At 47.1% G+C, this 24,412-nt stretch overlaps 1 pseudogene; it reads right to left on the reverse strand.

The window, feature by feature from the left end:
- Nucleotides 1-12,418: 12,418 nt before the first annotated feature.
- Nucleotides 12,419-13,757, reverse strand: LOC137815874 (serine carboxypeptidase-like 7; annotated as a pseudogene).
- Nucleotides 13,758-24,412: the final 10,655 nt, after the last annotated feature.

Consider the following 24,412-nt stretch of genomic DNA (forward strand, 5'->3'; position numbering starts at 1 on the left):
TTTGAGGACCACTCACCAGACGTGGACATCACGTTCACGAGGGAAGATCTCAGGGACGTTGTGCCTCACGACAACGATCCGATAGTCATCTCGCTTGTTACGGCCAGAAGGAAGGTCCACAGAGTACTAGTGGACCAAGGAAGCTCGGCAGATGTCATGTTCTGGCCGACTTTCACACAGTTGCAGTTGCCCCTTGACTAGCTGAGGCCCTATGGAGGGTGCTTGTATGGCTTCGCTGGCGATCAGGTGGAGGTCAGGGGGTATATAGAGTTGAGAACTACTTTCACGGATGAGGCGGGCTCGAGAACAGAGAAAATCAAGTACCTCGTCGTGAACGCTCCCTCAGCATATAACATTCTGTTGGGAAGACCAACACTCAACAGAACAGGAGCTGTGCCTTCAACCAGGCACATGAAGGTGAAGTTGCCATCGATGGAAGGGGTGGTGATCACCATCAAATCTGACCAGAAAGAAGCGAAGAAGTGCTATGAGAATAGCCTGAAAAACAAGAGGTCAGTGAGTTACATCACAACGACGCCGCCTCCCGGCGTGAAGCCCAAGCCAACAGAGTGGCGGGTTGGTGGTGCAGCGATGGAGGTGGCCGCTGGGCAAGACGTCGCCATGATGGATGCTGAGGATGAGGGAGAGAACGCCGAGCGGGAAGAAGAGGCGAGGAATCGCCCTGAGGAAGCGAGGGAGCTGGGAATCGCCAGGGCGGTGATCGCCAGGGAAGCTAGACCCAAACCCGTCGAGGAATGGCTCGAAAGGGAGATCGGGGGAAAGGTCTTCAAGTTGGGAAGATCCTTGGAGACTGAGCTCCAAGACCAGATTGCCAAGGTGATAGAGCGGCATCTGGACGCTTTCGCATGGTCTGCTTCAGACATGCCGGGATTTGACCCCGACTTCTTGTGCCATCATCTAGCAATGGACAGCCAGGTCAGGCTAGTGCGACAGAGGAGAAGGAAATTCAACGAGGAGAGAAGGCAGGCGATCAGGGATGAAACCCAGAAGCTCCTCGCTGCAGGCCATATCAGGGAAGTCCAGTACCCTGAGTGGCTAGCTAATGTCATGCTGGTGAAGAAGAGCAATGGGAAATGGCGCATGTGCGTCGATTTCACCAATCTGAACAAGGCTTGCCCAAAGGATTCGTATCCTTTGCCAAGCATAGACGGCCTGGTGGACAGTGTTGCAGGGTGTAAGCTGTTGAGCTTCCTGGATGCCTTCTCGGGGTATAACCAGATCAAGATGCATCCCACGGATGAAGAGAAGACTGCCTTCATGACCGAGAGGTCGTGCTACTGCTACAAGGTGATGCCATTTGGGCTGAAGAACGCGGGGGCCACGTACCAGAGGTTGATGGATCGGGTACTTGCACCAATGCTGGGAAGGAACGTGCAAGCGTACATGGATGACATGGTCGTGACCTCGCCGGAGAAGAGCAAGCACGTTGCAGACTTGGAGGAGTTGTTCACTACGATCGCCAAGTTTAGGTTAAAGCTGAATCCTGAGAAGTGCATCTTTGGCGTGGAGGCGGGAAAGTTCTTGGGGTTTCTCTTGACTGAAAGAGGAATAGAAGCCAATCCTGATAAGTGTGCTGCCATCTTGGCGATGAGAAGCCCGGCTACCATGACGGAAGTGCAGCAACTTACAGGTCGGATGGCCGCCCTGTCTCGTTTCGTGTCAGCCAGCGGGGAGAAGGGCCATCCGTATTTTCAATGTTTAAGGCGAAACAACAAATTTGCCTGGACGAAGGAGTGTGAAGATGCCTTCGTCAAGCTTAAAGAGTACCTGGCGAGCCCGCCGGTTTTGTGCAAACCGCTGGTGGGAACCCCTCTCAGGCTGTACTTTGCTGTGACTGAGAGGGCGGTGAGTGCGGTGCTCGCCCAAGACCAAGATCAGGCTCAAAAGCCTATTTATTTTGTCAGCAAGGTGCTGCAGGGCCCCGAAGTGAGATATCAGGCCTTGGAGAAAGCTGCACTGGCAGTGGTTTTTTCGGCGAGAAGGTTACGCCACTATTTCCACAGTTTCATGATCCTGGTGATGACCGACTTGCCCATCCAGAAGGTCCTGAAGAAGCCCGACGTTGCTGGGAGGATGGTGAAGTGGGCGGTGGAGCTGTCGGAATTCGATATTAAGTATGAGCCCCGAGGTTCGATTAAGGGGCAGATTTTCGCAGATTTCGTGGTCGAGCTCTCGTCAGGAGCAACACGAGTTGAGGGGGATGACTTTCGTTGGGTGCTTTCGGTGGACGGATCGTCGAACCAGCAGGGTAGCGGTGCTGGGGTCATCTTGGAAGGGCCCAACGGCGTGCTGATTGAACAGTCCCTGAGGTTTGCCTTCAAAGCCAGCAACAACCAAGCAGAGTGTGAAGCACTGATCGCCGGAATCTTGTTGGCCAAGGAAATGGGGGCTAGGGTGCTAATGGCTAAGAGTGACTCGCTGTTAGTCACGGGGCAAGTAACAGGCGAGTTCCAGGCCAAGGATCCACAAATGGCGGCTTACCTGGAGTATGTACAAGAGTTGAAGAGTTCCTTTGTCTCCTTTGAAGTGGTGCATGTGCCCAGAGAGCAGAATGCCCGAGCTGACTTGCTAGCCAAGCTCGCCAGTTCAGGCAAGGGGGGTAGGCAGAGGACGGTGATCCAAGAAACTCTGAAGACACCCAGAGCATTTGTGGCAGATCACCTGGTTCTTCAGATAAGCAAATCGACGGAGAGAGCGGCGAGGAGTCACAGGTCTTTGACTCAGGAGACCTTGAGGTCGCCAAGAATAAGAGCATGTCGGGGAGAGAAGGTGAACATGACGCAGGTCTGCACGACCCATGAGCCAGACACCTGGGTAACACAGTACAAGCGATGCCTGGCGGATGGCCTTCTTCCGCTGGATCCGACGGAGGCTAGGAAGATAAAGAAGAATTCTAGCAAGTTCACAATGATTGATGGCGAGTTGTATAGGTTTGGGTTCACACACCCACTCCTGAAATGTGTGCACGGAGAGAAATGTACAAGAATCATGGCCGAGCTCCATGAAGGGATTTGTGGAAGCCACGTCGGGGGTCGAGCTCTGGCCGCAAGGACTCTCCGTGTAGGTTACTACTGGCCAACAATGAGAGAAGACTGCAAGAAGTATGCACAGTGTTGCAAGCAATGTCAGCAGCACGCCGATTGGCACAAGGCGCCTCCCGAGGAGTTGAAGTCGATTTACAGCCCTTGGCCGTTTCATACATGGGGGATCGACATTCTGGGACCCTTTCCATTGGCGATCAGGCAGATGAAGTACTTGGTGGTGGCGATTGAATATTTCATCAAGTGGATCGAAGCAGAACCAGTGGCCCAGATCACCGCGCACAAGATCGAGAGCTTTGTGTGGAAGAACATCGTGTGCTGGTTTGGTGTGCCCAAGCGCCTGGTGTCAGATAACGAAACTCAGTTTGCAAGTCACCTGTTGAAGAAGCTGTGCGAAGGGGTGGGAATTCAACAAGTATTTGCATCTGTCGAGCACCCTCAGACGAATGGCCAAGTAGAGTCAGCCAATCGGGTGTTGCTAAGAGGTTTGAAGAGAAGGCTAGAGAAAGCCAAAGGAAGTTGGGCTGAGGAGGTACCCCGTATAGTTTGGGCGTACCACACCACCGAGCAGTCAGGAACCCATGAGACCCCGTTTAGCCTGGTCTATGGATGCGACGCAATGATTCCAGTAGAAATCTAGGAGAGCTCGCCGAGATTCCAGAACTTTGTAGCGGAAGACTCGAATGAGGAAAGAAGGCTGAATCTGGATTTGCTGGATGAGGTCAGGGAGGAGGCAAGAGTGAAGGCTGAGGCAGTAAAAAGAAGGATTGAACGGAGGTATAACTCGAAGGTGATGCCAAGGCAGTTCAGAGAAGGCGACCTGGTGATGAGGAAGGCCCACCAGTACGAGATGGAGAACAAGTTGTCGCCTAAGTGGACGGGACCGTTCAGGATAACCGAGGTGCTCGGGAACGGCGCCTACCGCTTAGAAACGTTGGAAGGAGGGGCGATTCCTCGCACCTGGAACGCCACACACCTGAAATTATATTACAGTTAAAAGCTTTGTAAGTAAAGACAAACACAAAGAGTTTGCAAGCTTTCTGTTGAAACAGTTTGAAGGGGGCACTCTTTTTTCCCTAAGGAGGGTTTTTAATGAGGCCACCCAATAAAGAAGAGTTTTCAAAGTTTGAAGTATTTTAGATTGCATGCTTGTTGTTTTTTCGAAAGTTTTGAAGAAAGACCTTGTCGCTTATATGTGATTTAAGGCGAGTTTTGAAGTTATGTCGCATGCTTTCTAAAAAAGATTCTAAGTCCCCATCGTTTTTCGGCAGCGGCATCAGTTAAAGTTTAAAGTCCTCGTCGTCTTTCGGCGATCGGAGGCACCAGTTAAAAGACCTCAACGCCCTCGCGCGTCCTGAGGCGAGAAAGAGATAAAGACCTCCTCGCCGTCGAGCGAGTGCAGGCGAGAAAGAGTAAAAAGTCCTCAGTGCTTCTAGGGGAGAGAAGATGTAGCCCCTGGGGCAATGTAGAGGCACGAGTTAAAGACCTTTTCGCCGATGAGCGAGTTCAGGCGAGTTAAAGACCTTCTCACTGATGAGCAAGTTCAGGCGAGTTAAAGACCTTCTCGCCGTCGAGCGAGTTCAGGCAAGATAAAATCCTTCTCGTCTCGAACGAGTTCAGGTACGGTGTGGAGGGTGGAAGAAGTTTAAAGGATAGCTAAGGTAGGTTCGAAGAGAACACTTAGCTATCCAACTTACTGTCCCGAAAGTCAGGGAAGGTAGAGAAGGATCCGAAAGGCGCCTCTACCCCCAGATGAGGGAACAATGGCCAAACTATGAAGGCAAGAGGAAGCTGGCATCGCCAAGAATCTTTGGCGATCAGAAGAAATTCAAGCGATGGCAAGAGTTAAGGCCCGTTTTGCTCCAGGTCAGCCACCTTGAGACGGTAGGGGACCAGTTTGCTCTCCAGCTCAATTTTCTCTTGAGCTAAGAGGTGCACCCTATGGCGTAGATCGATGGCTTCCTTGCACGCCACCCTCAGTTCGGTGCTCATGGCGTCCTCCACTCGCGAGTGGTCGATCTCTGCCAGCATAAGGTTGCAGGACAACTTCTCCGCCTCGATCCTTATTAGGCAATTCTCCTCTTGGAGCACGGAGATGTCGTCCTGAAGTTTCTTGCTGGAACTCTCCACAACTTTTGATATGATGGAGGGGAGGTCCTCTGCCATCATTTTGAGTTTCGCTAAGAAGGGTTCCCACATCCCTTTAACCGCAAGGGGAAGGTTGGCAACCGCTGGTGGTGGAGGCGCTGAAGGAGCTGGGTGCTGGCTCTCGCCACCGCCCTCTTGGACTGGTTGTTGAATTGGAGCTTCTTGGCGTGGTGGTGACGTGGGGGACTTAGTGATGATGATGGGTGAGTTGTGAGCACCTTCATCCCCGCCTGGTGCAGCTTCCGCAATTGAGGCTGTTGAAGGAGGACCACCTCCAGCAGATACAAACGGCGTAGAGGCGCTCGGAGGGTTCTCCATGAAGTTGGGCTCAGTAGCCTCAACCGCCGGAAATGCAGCCGCCAAAGGCACTGCTTGGACTGGCGATGTTGGAGCCGGGGGAGAAGGTGGTGTTGGAGTTGGAGCTGGCGGAGAAGGCGGTGCTGGTGTTGGAAGAGGAGGTGGAGCAGGTGGTAAAGAAGGTGCCACCCTCTTCCTTTTAGTGATGAGGCCATCCTCAGTTGCCTCGTCGTCTTCTTCTTCATCACTCACCACCTGAGGAGTTTTCCTCTTTGGCTTCCTGAGGATGAGTTTTTTGCGTTGTTGGGCGGGCAAGGCTTCTGAAGGAGCTGGGCCTTGAGGGGGCGATCTGCCCTGAGCAGCAGCGATCTCCACCACTGAGTTGGGCACAGTCTGGGAGCCCGACGCCAACCCATGAGCTCGGGCGAGCGCCCTCAATTCAGCTAGTTTGCCTTTACCCAACATGAGATCTGCATAATGCGAAGGTATACAGGTCAGCTCAAAGGCAAAGATAAACACATGGGTAAGTATGCAAATGAGACAAACAAGTGGTGCAGAAAATAAAGACCAAGTATAGCGCGCAACGGACAAGACGCCCAGTAACAGATAACAGAGGTGCAGCACAGGGCAATAACTTAGGTGTTAAGGTAAGCACTAACCTATGCGAGCCTCGAGTTGGCCCTCGAAGAACTCGAAGGAGATGATTGCAGAAGTAAGAAAGGTAATGTTCGCAGTTGCCACGCTCTTCCAGAAGAGGCACAGGTCCTTGTCCAAAGCGCCCATGTTATCGGGGCTTCTTGGCTTTCTAAAGCTTCCCTTGGAGTCTTTATTTCCCTTGTTTACCCAGTACAAGGGAAAGCCGTCGAGCAGCGAAGTGTCCCGATCATTCTGGCACACTTGGACGAATTTACCTTTTCAATCCTTGTAAGATTGCTGGAAGATAGAGAGGATCGACCTCCCAGCAATCCTGTTCAGGCTCACCCAAAGGCGATCTCCAGGGTTCTTGGCCTCGAACAGGAAGAGGAACACGTCTACCGAGGCCGGTAGTCCCAAATGTGCTCATATAATCTGAAACGCCCGCACGAATGCCCAGCTGTTGGGATGGAGTTGGGCGGCGGCGATGTCGAGCTCGGTTAGTCATTCCCGCTCGAAACGGGTAAGGGGGAACCTAAGTTTCACCTTCTTGAATAAGGTGGTGTACACAAAGCAGAATAACTCGCTGTTGTTCCCTTTGTCATCTGCGCAGAATGGCACGTCGGGGGGCAAGGCAGCATCGTCAGTTTGTCATCGTGCTCCTTGTGGAACGAAAGGTTGGGCTCGTCCCCTTTCTTCAATCGAAGCACTGCCACAACGGAGTTTACTAAAGAAGTCTCCTTCAGTAAAGTTGAAGTGGCCCATGGGTATAACTTCTTATAGTCTGGGGAAGGAATGGAGGCACCTCCGGCGATGGGTGGGGTTGCCTGAGCAAGGTTGGGGCGAGAGGTTGCAGGCCTCTCAGCCTGGGAGGAGGAAGCACCAGGTGCTCGCGGTGGGTTATGAGCTTGGGATGGAGGGTTTCGTGACGAGGGAGGAGGATTCGCGGTGGTCTTTGTTCGAGCCATCGCAGGAACTGCAAAGGAACAAAGAGAAAAAAAAAAAAGAGTGAGCGAAGGTTGCAAAGGTCGACTTGATTGTGAACGAAGGATGAAAAAGACGAACGAATGAAAGTTCGTTATGATGGGAGAAATGGAAGACGAAGCCTTAAGTGCGAAAAAGGAGAAGAAGAACAAACAACCCACAGCGTATGCACCAGGCAGTTAATGGATGATGCGAATCGGTTAAAATGCAGCAAATATCGACAGAAGAAGTAAAGGGAGTACCTTTCGATGATCAGACGAACGCTGAAGGAAGTTGAGGATTCAGAAGGTTGAAGAGCGTCGTGGGTTTTCGCAGAGGAAACTCAGAGCGTTTGAGAAGGCAAAGAGATGATGGAACAGTAAAAGTGAAATGGGTTTAAGGGTTTTTCAAATGATTTTTGGAAGCGTAAACGACAACTAAAGATGACCGTTGATGAAGCCACGTGTCGGGCGATTGGGAAGGTGTTTGGTGGAGCGTCAGGAAAGCAGAAAGTACGAACGTTTGGAATTCTGCGCCAGCGCCACGTAGATCGGTAGTGACGTGACTCCTTTAGTCTTTTCGCTGGACAAGTCTTCGCTTAAGACTGGGGGGCTTGTGTACCGCCCTGGTAGTCGGAAGTGATGACGTGGCATCAAGCTATTATATAGGCGTGTTGGACGGGACACCTGGCTGGCAAAAGGGAAGGAAGTCGGGGGGCTCGTGTAGTCGCAGGTTGTTAAGTTGGCGTGCTCCGATCTCTAGCATACCTAAACCGGCGGTCACCGGGTTGAAGATGAAGTCGCCAGATGTGAACCTAGGCGACCAAGTGATTAGAAATCGCCGAAACAGGGACATCGCCGAAGATAAAGTCAGATAGTCATTTCCTAAGCTAGCCAGAGGATAAGGTCGGGGGACAGCTTATCTGAACATACACGGTGAAGTAGGAAGAGTAGATCGTGAAGGCGGCCGGCGAGACCACACGGAAGGTGTATACGAAGGCACCCGAACTCGCCACTCAGAAGAGATCACGCTCCAAGGCAACTATGCACTGAGTTGTGTCATGCATAAGTAACTTAGCCAAAAAACCTGAAGAGTAAGAAGTGGCGCCCAAGTCAAGGATGCTCCAGATGGTGACACGTGTACAGCTGGATGCGAGCCACGTGTCCAGAAGTGTAACTGTCTGGAGAGAGAAAGTGCGCAGGTATATAAGAGTTTCTAACGAACTTCTGAGGTACGCACGTTCAGATTACTTCTTTACGCTTGCGAGTTTTGAGTACGCTGAGAGAGAACTTTGCACGGTTCCTTAGAGTTCTTGAGTTTCTCTTAGTAATTGGTGGTTCAGTCGCTGACTTGGGCATCGGAGCGTGATCGGCCGCAGCGGCGCCGTTCTGTCTTTTGCAGGTTCTTGAGGTGGATCGCGGTGAAGGACGGAGGCTAACACGGCGCAGAAGTCGATCCAGGTCTGACGAGGCAAGGCTCCAGCGTTTTGGTCAACAGGCAGGATCAGTTTTAAATCACATCAGTTTTAGATTCAACAAATGAGTGAATCACATTCTATTCTACCCAGATCCACCCAAGCACAGCAGCAACACAAGCCTTTCATCTAACAATTTGGATTTGAATTCTTCAAAGCACTTGATCACTCTTGATCAACTAACTTTACCATATTCATTACTCCCAAAATGAACTCTTCACATAACTGGTTGTAGCTCAACTCTGTTGAAAAGAATCCTACAACATTATTATTCATCCATGGGAGGGTTTGTTGTTTAGTTACAATAATAGGGTCCTTCCATGTATTTGATAAATCGTTTTTCACAACACCCGCATAGGTTTGCTTTTTGTTAACTGTTCCGTTCGGTTGACCGGGACGTCTTCGTGCGCGACCTCAACCGTCAGCTAGGGACTCCTTCCCACTGGTTACCTGTGGATTCTTGCAAAAAAGAGGACAAAGAGGCGCCCTAGCGGCCGTGTGCACTCCGACGCTCAAGTCAGCCAGCAAGAAACACCAAACTGTCCACCTACGTCTCTGAGCACCGCGTATGGCACTCTGAAGGTGGTAAAAGAACTGTGTATCTATGTGTATGTTGTCTCTTTCAGGCAAAAATATTCCCCAGTCACTTGTACGTAACCTTGAAGCACGAGCAAGCAACTAGAGAGTTCTCTGGTAAATTTGCCAAAAGTTCCAACCCTCTTTCCAACATTCTCCGCGCTATTTAAACTACCCAAGCATTTAAAGCGCCTTAAAGCGCTTTTAATAACAAACGTAATGCACCCATTAAAGCGTTTAATTAGAAAACGTAGCGCATTTAAGACGTTGAACCGCTTGGGAGTCATTATAGTACCTGAATGCTCGAAAGGGGAATTGTATTGAATGATTTAATTACCTGGCACCTGACTAAAGGGTGTTTCCATTCTGACATGGCTGTTGTACACGTGGAGGGCCTCACGACGCCGTGACCCCATCTGGGGGCGTTTCTGCCCATCTAGGGATGTTTCTGTGTGTGAGTCCTCCTGCTTGGGAGTGCTACTGCGCTAGGGGTGACTTTTTGGGTGCCAACTCATGCCCCCAAGTATCTAGTCACTTACTTTGAGAGCGTATCTGCCTTCCTTTTGTACTCTGCACCCGGTTGCCCTGGGCGTGACTTTCCTCTTGAGTCGTATCTGCCCCACAGGCGTCTCTGGGGCGGGAGGAGCACTTCACGAGTCAGGCTGCCCTACACTGATACTATTACTATGGCCTTGAAGCCACCTTTTCCTTCTCTTTATCACTGCCCCGGGTTATCAGGACCTGAGGCCTTCCCACGACGTCGCTCCCTCCATGGTCTTTCCTACCCATGGGTATCGGGGAACCACACCGTGATTGCCTTGCTTTAGCAATGTTTGATCTGGCGACGCCCTGGTTGGGCGACGTCTTTACCTAGGCGACGCCTTGCCTTGGCGACGCTTCCTCTTGGCGTCTCTCCACCTAGGCAACGCCTTGCGTTGACTTTGACTCTCCAGCCGTTGACTTTGACTATGACTTAGTCAACGCCCGGATACGGGACGGTACATTAACCTCTCTCCATTCCCTCCTTTCCTTTCCCTTATTAGGCCTCCCAACTTCTTTTCTCACTACAAGAAAAAGTGCTTTTAAAAACTAAATTTTTGGTTTCTAAAATGTTAAAATTAGCCACTAACTTAATTAGAGACTAATTTAGAAACTAATAGTATTAAGTGACTAAAATCATGGTCGCTAATTTTAGATATCAATTTCGATTCTAATTTAGAAACCAATTTAGTTACCATTAAATAAAAATGAACTTAGTGATCAAATATATAGAAACTAATTTAGTGAAAAATTATATAAAAACCAAATTAACAACCAATTTCATTGAAACCAATTTAGAGACCAAAATATATAGAAACTCATTTAGTGACCAAATATATAAATACCAAAAAATGGTCACTATATTGGTTTCTAAATAATATAATTTATTATAAAATATTATTTTATTTACCTACTTTTTTTGGATTTTTGTTTTTTCTTTATTTATTTGCCTACTTAACTCTTTCATATTTTATATTTATTTGTAGATTTAAGTTCATTAATTTTAAAATAAATTCATAAAGTTTGTCAACTCAAGGCAATAATGTTTAGAATCCAAATATGGTTATAAGTAGGCATTTTTTTTCAAATTTTACAAAAAAAAATTATGAATAATGAATGTGAACTAAGATTGTCGTAGAAACTAGAAGATAATTACATAAACTCAAGTTGAAATTATTATATTGCGTAGTTGTTTGAAATCTACTTTCAACTTATGTTAATATCCATGAGTTATATTTAAAATAAAGTTTAATCTATTCCTATTAAATTTTTTCTGCCTACTTGCCACTCACTGAGCTGTTGAAAAAAAGTCAGAGCGGGACCTAGGAAGTGCGAGTGTTCTTCTCTATCCATCAAACTGTTTACAAACTTTTTGGCTAGAACAAATCAAGGACGGTTTTGGAAGCTAGAACTGAAAGATTCCATTTATTTTGATCCAAACAAAACTCTTGTATTAACTTCAATATAGTATTAATGATAAGGTATATGTTCGAAGAATGAACGTAAACTTTATTGGTGAACAAAATCGACCCTCAAACTTTGCTATAAATAGGATCCCAAGTTTAGTCTTAGCTAACAGAGCAAATGAATGACCTTATTTGGTTGCTCCTACAAAGCTCTCTTAGATATGTTAGAAAAGATGGCTTTAAACTAGAGGGCGGGTGAATTGTTTAAAAAGGTTTTCGCAAATATTTCAAAAACTAAAATGAATTTATCCCACGAACCAAATGATTCAGCAATTCAGTTAGCCAAAATAGCAAGCAAAAGCTATAGCCCAGAAAAACAATCGGTTGTTTCGTAGAAACAATCAGTTGTTTATACCAGTAAACAACAAACAAACTGAATTTAAAGAGTTAGAGATAGAGAGATTGTACACAGTTGTTTATACTGGTTCACTCTAAACCAGAGCTACATCCAGTCTTCTTAGAAACCCTGTCGATATCCACTAAGCAATCACCACTTGATTACTTACACAACAACCAAGAGAATGACCTTGAACACCTCAAGAAACACACTCTCCTTGGCCAACACTAAGATTGCTGATCTTGAACACCTCAAGAACACACAGCCAATCTCAGCAAACACAGAAACGAAATTGTTCAACAGAGTACAAGGATTACACTTGTTACAGAAGATAATCTGAAATCAATACAAGCAGAATCCTATTCCAGCACTTTGGTCAATCACAAACTCTCTTAGAAAAACTTTGTCAAAGATTTTTAATTCTTAAATCTGTTTTTCTGAATATATTCAAAGATGTGTTTGTTATCAAATCTTAACAAACTCTTAAATTGCATTAAAAGATTGGTCAAAGCATTTAATGACTGGAGCGTAAACAGTTAAATCATTTAAAGCTTAGTCAAAGAAAATAGTTTTTCTGTTATGGTCCCAAAACAAACAATCGGTTGTTTTCTCGAATCAATCGGTTGTTTTGGTACTTAACAGTTCAACCATTCAAAACAGTTTTCAATCTTTTTCTCAAAACACCTAAGTACAAACAATCGGTTGTTTTAACAAAACAATCGGTTGTTTTTACTTAGTTTGAAATCATTTTGTTTTCACAAAGATTGAGAATGCTAATGCTTTAGATTTAATCATAGGGTGGATTACAGCATATAAACTACCCCAAAACAAAGCTTAAACCAGCACAACAACATCAAGCACAATAGAGGCTTCAACATCCTTCAAAGGATTTGGATTCTTCAAAGCTTGAACACCACTTGGTTCAACAAGATAGCCATCTACTGTACATGGCAAAGCATGCTTCAGGCTTGTACTCTGGAGTTGGGTGGCCTCCACCCTGAAAATATACCAGTACAAAATAATGGAATCTAAAACTAGCAAATATGCTACATACCTCATTCTCATTGCATCATTGTTTGTTACAGTATCAAATGGAATCTATATTTGACCCACAAGAGCAACAAGGAGAATACAAAAGACTTACCTTCACAGTTGAAAATGTCATTCGATTGGAGTAAGTCCTTGTGTATCTATTTGTAGGGAAACAAAAATTTAATCAGCTTTAGATAAATTAAGCCTGGTGATTACATAACTATAGTTAGTGGAATACCCTGCAACTTTGTCATTATCTCCAATCATCCACAATGGAGTAGTTTAAGATCTTATCCATGCTTGAGTTTCCAAGAAAGGAACCAAAAGATCATGATCACCACTGTTATATAGAAAATTTATTTGGTATCTGAAATTCAAATTAGTTCAACCGTGTGACCTTATTCAACATATTAACATAGAGAAAGAATATTGACCTGTATATCAGCGATCGATAGCCCATTCTACTGAGATTTACATGATACTCAAAACTGCTTGGGATATCCCTCTTGTGAGGTATATCCAACGAACACCGGCACCATTGTCCTATACTTCCCTGCAGCACATGCAACCTTATGTTATATTAAGTTGTATATCCAATTATATTTGAAAAAGTTACTATCATTTATATCAACTACACATGACAGATATGCAATGCAGTGCGAACATTATCATCATTGGCCCAAAAACCGCAGAGGAAGTAAACATAACTCTAACAGTAGAAAGGAGATGAACATCAAGTTAACACAAATTGGAGAATCTGTGACAATGAAACTATGATAGACTTTGCAATTGTCTCTATTGATTAGAAATGTTACCAACTGTACCATCCCATCCCCGCTTTGACTTTGGTCAACGCCCGGGGACGGGACAGTACACAAGCCCCCCAGTCTTGAGCTGACACTTGCTTCAACAAAAATACTACGGCCTCACCTTAGCATCCACGTGGCATTCCTGTTGACGTGACATTCCTTTGATCAGTTGACGTGACGCTCTCTGAGCGTCTGACGCGACATTCTCTACGCCAGAGATGTGATGCCTTAAGTTGCGCTTTAATCTTTCGACACGTGGCGCGATCCAACGGCTGAGGATGAGTGTCGTTGGCGCTTCCAAGTTAACGTTATAACCTTTCGAAATCGCGCACTCAAGGCACTGTTCCATTCGCTCTCTTCACATTCCTTATTGTTCATCTTCTCAAAGCTCCTTCTGCGCTCTCTGTTTTCTCTTCGCATTTTCGATCTTCACCAACTCAGAACACTTAAAGGTATGAACTTTCGCATTCGATGACCCTCTTTCTGCTTATCGTGCCTGATATAACTGCCTGGGACTGTTTATCTTTCTTGTATTTCTGTATTCTCTTCCTCATTTCTCTGTTTCTCCCCTTCTGAACTTCTCGCGTGGGTAGGGGTTTTCTTAGGGTTTCTTCCCCCTTTTCTTCCTGACCTTATTTGCTGAACCTTTTCTCTTCTTCATTCTTCAGTTTCTTCATCAATGGCACGTACTAAAACAACGGCCAACCCTCCACCCCCCAAAGTCAACCATAGGGCCCTTTACCCATGGGCTCCAGACGAACTGCTCGACGAGTACTCGAGCTTGGTCTCCACAAAGGCTTGGAGGGATCACGTAGGAGAGTCGAGCGCCTACGACCATCGTGCCTTCGCGAAAAGGCATGATGACGACATTGCAGTGCTCCATTGTACCTTAGGGGAGCCTGTATGTGGGGATGAGCGGGCCAACAACGGGGTCCCCTTCTTCTATTTCTACCAGGTGGTTTTCAAGCGCATAGGGATGCGCTTGCCTTTCACCAGGTTCGAGAGGGAACTACTAACTGAAATCAACATTGCCCCAGCCCAACTGCACCCCAACGGCTGGGCCTTTGTCAAGGCCTTTGATATCTTGTGCGGGTTCTTCGGGCGCGCCCCCTCCGTCGACATCTTCCTTCATTTCTTCGAAGTGAAGAAGCAGGGGAAGAGCCTCTGGGTGAGCCTCAGCAACATCCCTGGAAGGGTCCTCATGACCTTATTCCAACAATCCTTCAAGGGGTGGAAGGGCAAATTTTTCAAGGTTTGTTGCTCCGACTTTGATCCCTCCGCCCTTGACGGCTTCCCCTTGTACTGGGTGAAGGAGGTGTAGACCATGAAGCCCAAATCCCTTGACGAGTTGCCCTCGAATGATCGAGAGGCTTGTCAAATTCTGACCAGTGCGGGGGGCTTCGACACTGCCACCCTGATAAGCCTAGAGTACAATGCTGAGGCTCTAGCGAAGTACATAAGTATGAGAGTCATCCCTACAACTCTTCCTTTACTGCACTTTCTTGTTTTTACTTAGTGTATGGCTTATCTGCTTTCTTTGCATAGTGTTTGGCCTGTGCTTAACCCCTATTGCATTTATCTTTTTGGTGCAGATTCGAAGATGGATAGACAACGAAGGTTGAGGCTGGCTCATGTCCTGAAGTCCAAAGATGGGGCTTCGACGAAGGAAGTTGGGGGGTCCCCCCTTTTAACCTCCAACGCCTCTCCATCTTCTCCCAATTCTCGCCCTCAACCTTCCACGACGCCATCAACTCCATCAGTCCAACCTTCTCCCAATCAGCCTCCACACTCTCCACCTCCCATCGCGGCCATGCCTCTCGCGCTGGCCGAATCTGCTGCCCCCTCAGCCCTCCTTGACAAAGGAAAAAGGGTTGTGGAGGTGGTTTCTGATGATGAAGAATCTGCTGAGTGGCAGGTCCTCAAATGAAAAAGGACAACTCACCATGCCCCTCAACAAGTTGCCTCTGCCACTTCCTCTTCGCATGGGGCTGAATCCTTGAGGGAGGACCCTCCAAGCGCCACTTCCCCCCCTCAACAAACGAATTTGGAGGGTGGGGTCGAAGCTGGGCCCACAATGGCTCCTCCAACTGTCCCAGAACTCCCTCTCCCCATGCAAGATTCACTGAGGGGCTTCTTGGGTAGGCTCTCTCCACTTGGTCAGGCTAAAGGGCCCCAAAAGGAAAGCCTTTATTACTATATGGGCGCCTTCATGTCCTGCGCCCACTCCTGGCATGCGCAGGCCAGGGCAAAGGCTGTCAAAGCTTCTGCCTTCCAAGCGCTGGAGAAGGAAGTTGCCTCTCTGAAAGAGGAGAAGGAGAGGCTAGCCACTCACTGAGGGCGTCAAGAGGATGCCTACAAAACCTCTCTGAGGGTGGCGCAAAAAGCAAAAGAGGAGGCTAACAAACGGCTGCATGAGGTGTCGTAAGCCCAAGCCGAACTCCTCAATCAGGTGGTGCCCCTCCGAGTGAAGATCGTCGATCTTGAGGAGGCAGTCAAGACCTCTGAGGCGCAGCAAAAAAAACTTGAGAACCAGTGTATTGATCGGGAGCAAACACTGGGGAAAACTGAAGCTGCACTCAAGGAGAAGACTAGTGAGTGCTCCCGACTAGCCGCCGAGAACGCCACCCTCCAAGCCAAAGTCCAAGAGCTAATTTCTACCTTGGCCTCCAAGGACCAAGAGATGGCCACTCAAGCTGCCAACTTCAAGGTTGTTGAGGAGAAGTTGATAGGGGAGGCTGCCACCGGTTTCGCCGATGGGTTTGCAGAGGCTCTTGTCCAAGCTGCCTATGCAAACCCTGGCATCGACGTCTCTGGGTGTAGCCCCTTGAACGAAGTAGTTGATGGCAAGCTTGTGCCTTTGGAGGCCTCTGAGGAATAGTCTTTACTTTGCGCTTCAACAAAACATTTGACGTGTATATAGTTACCTTCTGCTTATTTTGTAATTGTCATGAACCCTATTTGTAATTATAACCTTTAAATTTGCTTAAATGTTATCTGCTTTCAACTCTTCTTGCGCTTTATCTGCTTTTGCTTTCTTTTCTGTATCAAAGGCACAACTGGTGCTTGCCTTCGATGCATTTCTTCGTTGCTTCGCCTTTGACTCTTTAGGTAGCACGTGATTCTCCCTCTTACTCTTTCTTCTTAAGTCGCGAGGCACACCCTTCTCTTGGCCCTTTCGCTTAGAACCTAGTTTGGCCTTCGCATCTGTGAGGAATCTTCCTCACGAAGGCGTCGCCTGCCTGGTCATTGCCCAAAGGCAAAGGAGGATTTTACCTTCGCGTATTTCTGTTGTCTCCATTGACTCGTGCTTTTATGCTTCTCCCTCTTATTCTTCGAATTTCTTTTTCCCTCTGAACTTATAAAATCTCCAACCTGCTTTTTACTCACCTTTCTTGAGCCCGAGGCACTTGTAGCCAAAGGCATTGCCGACTTTTTCATCACTTTAGGATGAAAAAGGGGAGTCTCTCCTTTTCTGGCCTCCACATCGCTCAAGGGCGAGGAGGACTTATCTTAACTGTACTAGGTGTCTACGCTCGAGGAGAGACCTGCTCTGGGTGTCCTCAACGTTGTCTGAACACTTGGGACAAAAGTCGCGCTCTAGGGCCCATGCCCATGGAGAGGCCTATACATAGTGTCGTATCATCCATGGGGTGTCTAAAACGCCAAGGCAACTTAGCCCTTACCTCTTTGCGCTTGGTGCCCACGCCTGAGGAGAGGCCTACTACATCAGCGTCGTATCGTCCTCAGGGTGTCTGAAAACACCAAGGCGAAGTGTCTAAACATCAGACGCTGGGGCTAGCTGTTCCTACCTGAGGAGGGCGTGTCCAGAAGGAATCCCTTAATCCCTGCTTAGGGACTAGGCACCCAGATTTTTAGCTTACGTCTAACATCTGATACCGAGGCTAGCTATTCATACCTGAGGAGGGGGCATCCCGAAGGAATCCCTTAACCCCTGCTCAAGGACTAGACGCCCAGATTTTGAACTTATATCTAACATTTGATACCGGGGCTAGCTATTCATACTTGAGGAGGGGGCGTCCCGAAGGAATCCCTTAACCCTTGCTCAAGGACTAAGCACCCGGATTTTAACCTTTACTCAACATACCTGTCATCTCGTTCTGCACTTGACCTTCGCTCCTTAATTTGGTGATGTTTCATCTTGACGACACCTCATTTTGGCGATGCCTCACCTTGGCGACGCCTCATTTTGGCGACGCCTCATCTTGGCGACGCCTCACCTTGGCGACGCCTGGCGTTGCCTTGAGTCTTTGTCTTTTGTTTCTTTGATCTTACATGAGAGGGAAAAAAATAAGGCAGAAATATCTTAAACTTCTCTTTCTTTATTTGGGTGACCTCATTAAAAAACCCCTGGGAGGGAAAAAGAGTGTCCCCTTTACAAAATTTCAACTGAAATAAAACTTTAAATTCGCCGCATTCCAACTACGTGGGATGGGGCCTCCTTCTAGAGTCTCTAACTTATATGAACCATTCCCTTTGGCTTTGATTACTCTGAACGGTCCAGTCCACTTGGGAGACAACTTGTTTTCCAACTCGTAAGGGTGAGCCTTCCTCATGACCAGATCACCAACCTGGAATTGTCGCAGCTTCACCTTAGAGTTGTACTGACGCTCCACTCTTCTCTTCACAGCCTCAGCCTTTATTCTCGCCTCTTCTCTAGCCTCGTCTATCAAATCCAGGTTCACTTTCCTTTCTTCGTTGGATTCTTCTACCACGAAACCTAGGAAACGAGGCGAGCTCTCGTGGATCTCCACTGGGTCATGGCGTCCGACCCATACACTAGGCTGAAAGGCGTCTCCATGGTGGAAGATTGAGGCGTGGTGTGGTAAGCCCACACAATCCTCGGTACTTCTTCTGCCCACGCCCCTTTAGCTTTCTCTAATCTTCGTTTCAAACCTCTCAACAAAACTCTATTTGCTGACTCGACCTGCCCATTCGTCTGGGGGTGTTCGACTGATGCAAACACCTGCTTGATTCCTACTTTTGTACACAACTTCCCCAACTATTGGCTCGCGAACTGGGTGCCATTATCTGAAATGAGGCGCCAAGTATCTCCAAAACGACACACAATGTTCTTCCAAACAAAGTGTTGTACCTTGTGCGCAGTTATCTGTGCCACTGGTTCTGCCTCTATCCACTTGGTGAAGTACTCGATGGTGACGATCAAGTACTTCATCTGCCTTATCGCCAGCGGGAACGGGCCTAGGATATCAATCCCCCAAGTATGGAAAGGCCATGGACTGTATATGGACCTCAGTTCCTCTGGCGGCGCCCTGTGCCAATCAGCGTGCATCTGACACTGCTTGCAACGCTGGGCATATCGAACACAGTCTTCCCTTACCGTCGGCCAGTAAAAACCTGCACGTACCACCTTGGATGCCAAGGATCTTCCTCCCACGTGGCTCCCACAAATACCTTCGTGGAGTTCAGCCATTATCCTGGTGCACTTGTCGCCACTTACGCACGTCAAGATAGGGTGTGTAAACCCATGTCTGAATAATATCCCATCTACTAAGGTGTACCTTGCGGCATTCCTCTTGACCTTCTTACCTTCTTCTGGTTCCGCTGGGAGGATCCCATCCGCGAGGTACCGCCTGTAAGGGGTCATCCAGGTGTCGCCTTCCTCCAAGACGCATACCTGTACGCCCTTCTCTTCTTCCGGCGAGGTTGCGTAGGTACTGATGCAGGGTGCCCTCGCCGTATCTTGACTCAAAGAGTGATGGCTTCTTGGCTTTCCTCTTGCTGTACTAATGTGAAGGATATCCACCCTGTTGCCCGCCACAAACTTTCGCGGCGTTTTGAGGGTCTCTTGGATGATAGTCCTCTGCCTTCCCCCCTTACCTAAGCTGGCCAGCTTGGCAAGCAGGTCAGCTCTGGCATTTTGCTCCCTAGGGACAAGCACCAGCTCAAACGCGGCGAAGGCTCCCTTTAACACCTCGACGTACGTCAAGTATGCGGCCATCTGTGGATCCTTTGCCTCATACTCCCCTGTTACTTGCCCTGTGACCAATTGTGAGTCACTCTTTGCCAAGAGGCTTTGAGCGCCCATTTCTTTAGCCAAAAGCATCCCAGCAATCAACGCCTTGTACTTCGCTTGGTTATTGCTCGCTTTGAAGGCGAAGCGTAAAGCTTGCTCGATCAACACTCCGTTAGGCCCCTCCAAGATTATTCCAGCGCCACTTCCCTACTGGTTGGAGGACCCATCCACTGAGAGCATCCACTTTGACCCCAACTCTACCTCTTGAGGATCTCCTCCTGGTGAGAGCTCTGCCACAAAATCTGCATAGACTTGCCCCTTTATGGATCCCTTGGGTTCATACTGGATATCAAACTCCGACAGCTCCACCGCCCAGTGAACCATCCTCCTTGCTACATCTGGCTTCTGAAGTACTTTCTTAATGGGGAGGTTCGTCACCACCACCACTGTGAAACTGTGGAAATAGTGGCGGAGCCTTCTAGCTGAGAACACCACTGCTAGTGTCGCCTTCTCTAGTGACTGATACCTCAATTCTAGGTCTTGCAAGGCCTTGCTTACGAAGTAGATGGGCCTCTACACTTGGTCTTGCTCCTGAACCAGCACAGAGCTGATGGCCCACTCTGTTACTGCAAAGTACAATCGAAGGGGGCCATCTTCCCGTGGCTTGCAAAGCATAGGTGGCGTCGCCAAGTATTCCTTCAACTTGAGGAATTCTGCTTCACACTCATTTGTCCATGCAAAACGGCTATTCCTCTTTAGGCACTGGAAGTAGGGGTGGCCCTTCTCCCCTCCAGCAGATACGAATCTTGACAGGGCCGCCATCCTCCCCGTCAATTGCTGAACTTCTTTAACTGAGGTTGGGCTCCTCATGGAGAGGATAGTTGCACACTTGTCAGGGTTCGCCTTTATCCCCCTTGCAGTGAGCATAAATCCCAAGAACTTCCCTGCCTCCATGCAAAAAACACACTTTTCTGGGTTTAATTTGAGGCGATACTTTGATATGGTAGCAAACAGCTCTTCCAGATCCGCTGCGTGCTGCCCTCTTTCCTGTGAAGTCACCACCATGTCATCTACGTAGGTCGGGATGTTTCTTCCCAGCATAGGTGCGAGGACCTTGTCCATTAGCCTTTGGTATGTGGCGCCTGCATTCTTCAACACAAATGACATCACTTTATAACAGTAACTACATGTCTCCGTCATGAACGCCGTTTTACTCTCATCCCTTGGATGCATCTTGATCTGATTGTAACCTGAGAATGCATCCAAGAAAGTCAGCATTTTGCAGCCCGAGGCGCTATCCACTAACGCATCGATGTTGGGCAGCGGATATGAATCCTTTGGGCATGCCTTGTTCAAATCTGTGAAGTCGACACACGTCCTCCACTTCCCATTCGCCTTCTTCACTAGAACTATGTTGGCCAGCCACTCAGGGTATTGTATCTCCCTGATGTGCCCGACACTTAGCAGCTTCTGCGTCTCTTCCTTCACGATGAGGCATCGTTCCTCGTTGAACTTCCTCCTTCTCTATCGCATAAGGTGAACCTTGACGTCCATGGTAAGATGGTGGCACAAAAAATTGGGTTGATGCCTGGCATGTCCGCCGCAGTCCACGCGAATGCGTCTAGGTGGCGCGAGATCACTGCAGCTACCTCTTCTCGTTCTTCCTGGCTCAAGAAGCGTCCTAATTTGAACACCTTACCCCCTATCTGTCTTCCCACCACGTTGTCTACTGGTTGGGGTTGCTCACTATGCACGTCCTCTGCGCGAGACTCATTCATGGGGTCCTCTTCTATAGGCGTCGCCCTATCGGATGCATCGGGCATCGCCTCCTCTGACTCTTCTTCCATGGGCGAGGCCTCTCCGTATACTTCTTCCATTGGCGAGGCGTCACCGTATCTTCCTTCTGTGCGTGCATCTTCTATAGGCGTCGCCCCTGCAGGTGTGGCCACGGCAGGCATGGACTCCGCGGGCGTCGCCTCTTGCACTGGTTCTAACTCCATCTGCGAATCTGAAACGGGTGGTCGTTCAATCCCCATGACCACGCCTCTCTTTGTCTTCAGGCTATTTTCATAGCATTTTCGGGCCTCTTCCTGATCTGACTTGATAACTATCACCTTATCGGTAAGGTCTGGTAACTTCATCTTCATGTGGCGTGTGAAGGACAATGTCCCTTTGTTCACTTCTTTTCAGGTACTCACAGACGGAGCAAAATGAAGGTGCCCTAGCTCGTGAGTATAAGCCACGCATAAAGACGACCCTGGTCAACCGGCGGGAACACCAACAAAGTTCCTGTTGAGACTCTAATTGATGTGATTCCACTAGCACACTTTGAATGATTCTTGACATTCTTATGAATCATCTTGAGTTGGATATGAGATAGGCACTTTAAGATAGAATTGGATCAATGTTCTATAATCAAGAACTCACCAAAACTAGTACCAAAAACCAAACTCATATGGAAGTTCCACATATTGTCAAATTGAACTGATTGAATTGGAAGAAAAGGCAAAGGCACCGATTAAACAACATAAAAACAGAAATGCACCGAACAAAAGACTAGAAATGAAGAAGAAAAGATGAAGAACATCAAAGAAACACATGAACCGAAGCAGAACTAATAAGAACTGAAAATGCCGAACAGAAATTCAAGAGAAGCAAGCTAAGACATGAACAATTCAAAGAGAAGGAAGGAAGGAGAAGAGAAAGCTCATGAAGATGGAGGAATGGTTGGATGATCACGCCACTTAGAGGATGGTGACTCCAAGATGAGTGTGTAAGCCGCCACTTGAGGTAAACATTGAACTCTCAAGTTAAGACTAGTGAGGAAGGCATAAAGCTCTCCAATGCTCTCTCAAAAATTGAGTATAGTTTCTCTAATCAAATTTCAAATCTGAAAAATACAAAGGCAGCACTTTAATTTATAGCCTAGAGGTGTTGAAATGCAAAGCTAAATGAATTCAAAATTCCCCCCAAAAACAAATGAAAGTGGCACCGACTATAGTCATGAGGAAGGTGTGACCTTCTCTCTCCCTAATTACTCCTACACCTATTTACTAACGCACCCCCCTAAGACTCCTAATCTAAAGACCTAAAGATGCTTTAACAAAAGAGGTTTCTAATGTTTCCCTCTAAGCACCTTCAAACAAAGAAATTACAAAAAGAGAAAATAAACGTCCATTAGCTCTTAAAGCTTTGAACATGCTTCTTGTAAGCCTTTGAGGTGGGCTTTGACCTCCATGGGCGTCCTCCATTTGAGCCTCAACCTCTTCTTGCTCTTGATGATTGGCCTCCATGTCCACTTGAGCTTGATCTCCATCATACTCCCCGAGTTGGAGAGAATTCGACCACGAATTCTGGAGACCGACAGAAAAAGGAGTTAGATCACTGATATTAAAAGTATGACTACCTAAGGATGTATCAGACATATCTAACTCATAAGCATTGTCATTAATCCTCTTTAGGACTTGGAAAGGTCCATCTCCACGAGGCATTAATTTAGACTTCCTTTGAGTAGGAAAACGATCCTTCCTCAAGTGAAGCCAAACCCAATCACCCGCATCAAACAACAATGCTTTTCTCCTTTTATTGGCAAGTTCAGCATACTTGCCAACCTTCTTCTCAATTCTCTTCTTGATGTCTTTATGCAAAGTTTTCACAAAAGAAGCCTTTTCATCCCCATCTTTGCACAAGACATCTCCAAGAAGGGGAATAGGAAGAAGATCAAGAGGTGTTAAGGGGTTAAACCCATAGACAACCTCGAAAGGAAAATGTGAGGTGGTAGAATTTACTACACGGTTATATGCAAACTCAACATGAGGTAGTAAATTCTCCCACACTCTAGGATTCCCCAAAATAAAACATCTCAATAGTTGTCCCAAAGTTCTATTCACCACCTCGGTTTGACCATCAGTTTGTGGGTGGCAAGTGGTAGAAAATAAAAGCTTAGTTCCAAGCTTGCCCCACAAGGTCTTCCAAAAGTGACTCAAGAACTTGGGATCTCTATCGGACACAATAGATCTAGGGATCCCATGCAAGCGAACCACTTCTTGAAAGAAGAGGTTTGCAACGTGACATGCATCATCCACTTTGTGGCAAGGAATAAAGTGAGCCATCTTTGAAAAACGATCCACTACCACAAAAATGGAGTCCTTTCCCTCTGATGTCTTGGGTAATCCTAAGATGAAATCCATAGATATGTCAACCCAAGGCATTGAAGGGATAGGAAGAGGAGTATATAAACCATGGGGATGCATTTTAGACTTAGCTTTGCGGCAAGCTATGCATTTATCACACAAACTATGAACATGTTTATGCATATGAGGCCAAAAGAAATGTTCATGCAACACATCCAAAGTTTTAGCAACCCCAAAGTGACCCATTAAACCCCCCTCATGAGCTTCTCTAACAAGAGATAATCTAATAGAGCATTGAGGAACACAAAGACGTTTTCCCTTAAAAAGAAAGCCATCTTGTATAAAAAAATCTTTGTGTCCTCCCTTAAGACACTCTTGATAGATGAGAGAAAAATCAAGGTCATCATGATAAAGTTCCTTAATGTGATCAAAGCCAAGATATTGAGAACTTAAAAGATTTAGTTAACTGTATCTTCTAGAAAGTGCATTCGTCACAATGTTTACTTTGCCTTGCTTGTGTTTGATCACATAAGGAAATTGCTCAATGAATTCCACCCACTTAGCATGCCTCTTGTTAAGCTTGTTTTGGCTTTTCAAATACTTAAGAGATTCATGATCACTATGTATCACAAACTCTTTAGGAAAAAGATAGTGTTGCCAAGTAAACAAAGCCCTAACAAGTGCATATAATTCTTTATCATAAGTGGAATAATTGAGATGACTTGCCTTCAATTTCTCACTAAAATAGGCTATGGGGTGGCCCTCTTGAAGGAGAACAACCCCAATGCCTATGCTAGAAGCATCACACTCAATCTCAAATGTCTTAGTGAAATTAGGAAGGGCCAAGATGGGAGCATTAGTCAATTTTTCTTTCAAAGTTTCAAAAGCTTTTCGTTGTGCTTCTCCCCATTGAAAAACCACATCCTTTTTCACTATGTCATTGAGAG

Source organism: Phaseolus vulgaris, chromosome 1 (genome assembly GCF_000499845.2).
Source record: "Phaseolus vulgaris cultivar G19833 chromosome 1, P. vulgaris v2.0, whole genome shotgun sequence".
NCBI lineage: Eukaryota > Viridiplantae > Streptophyta > Magnoliopsida > Fabales > Fabaceae > Phaseolus > Phaseolus vulgaris.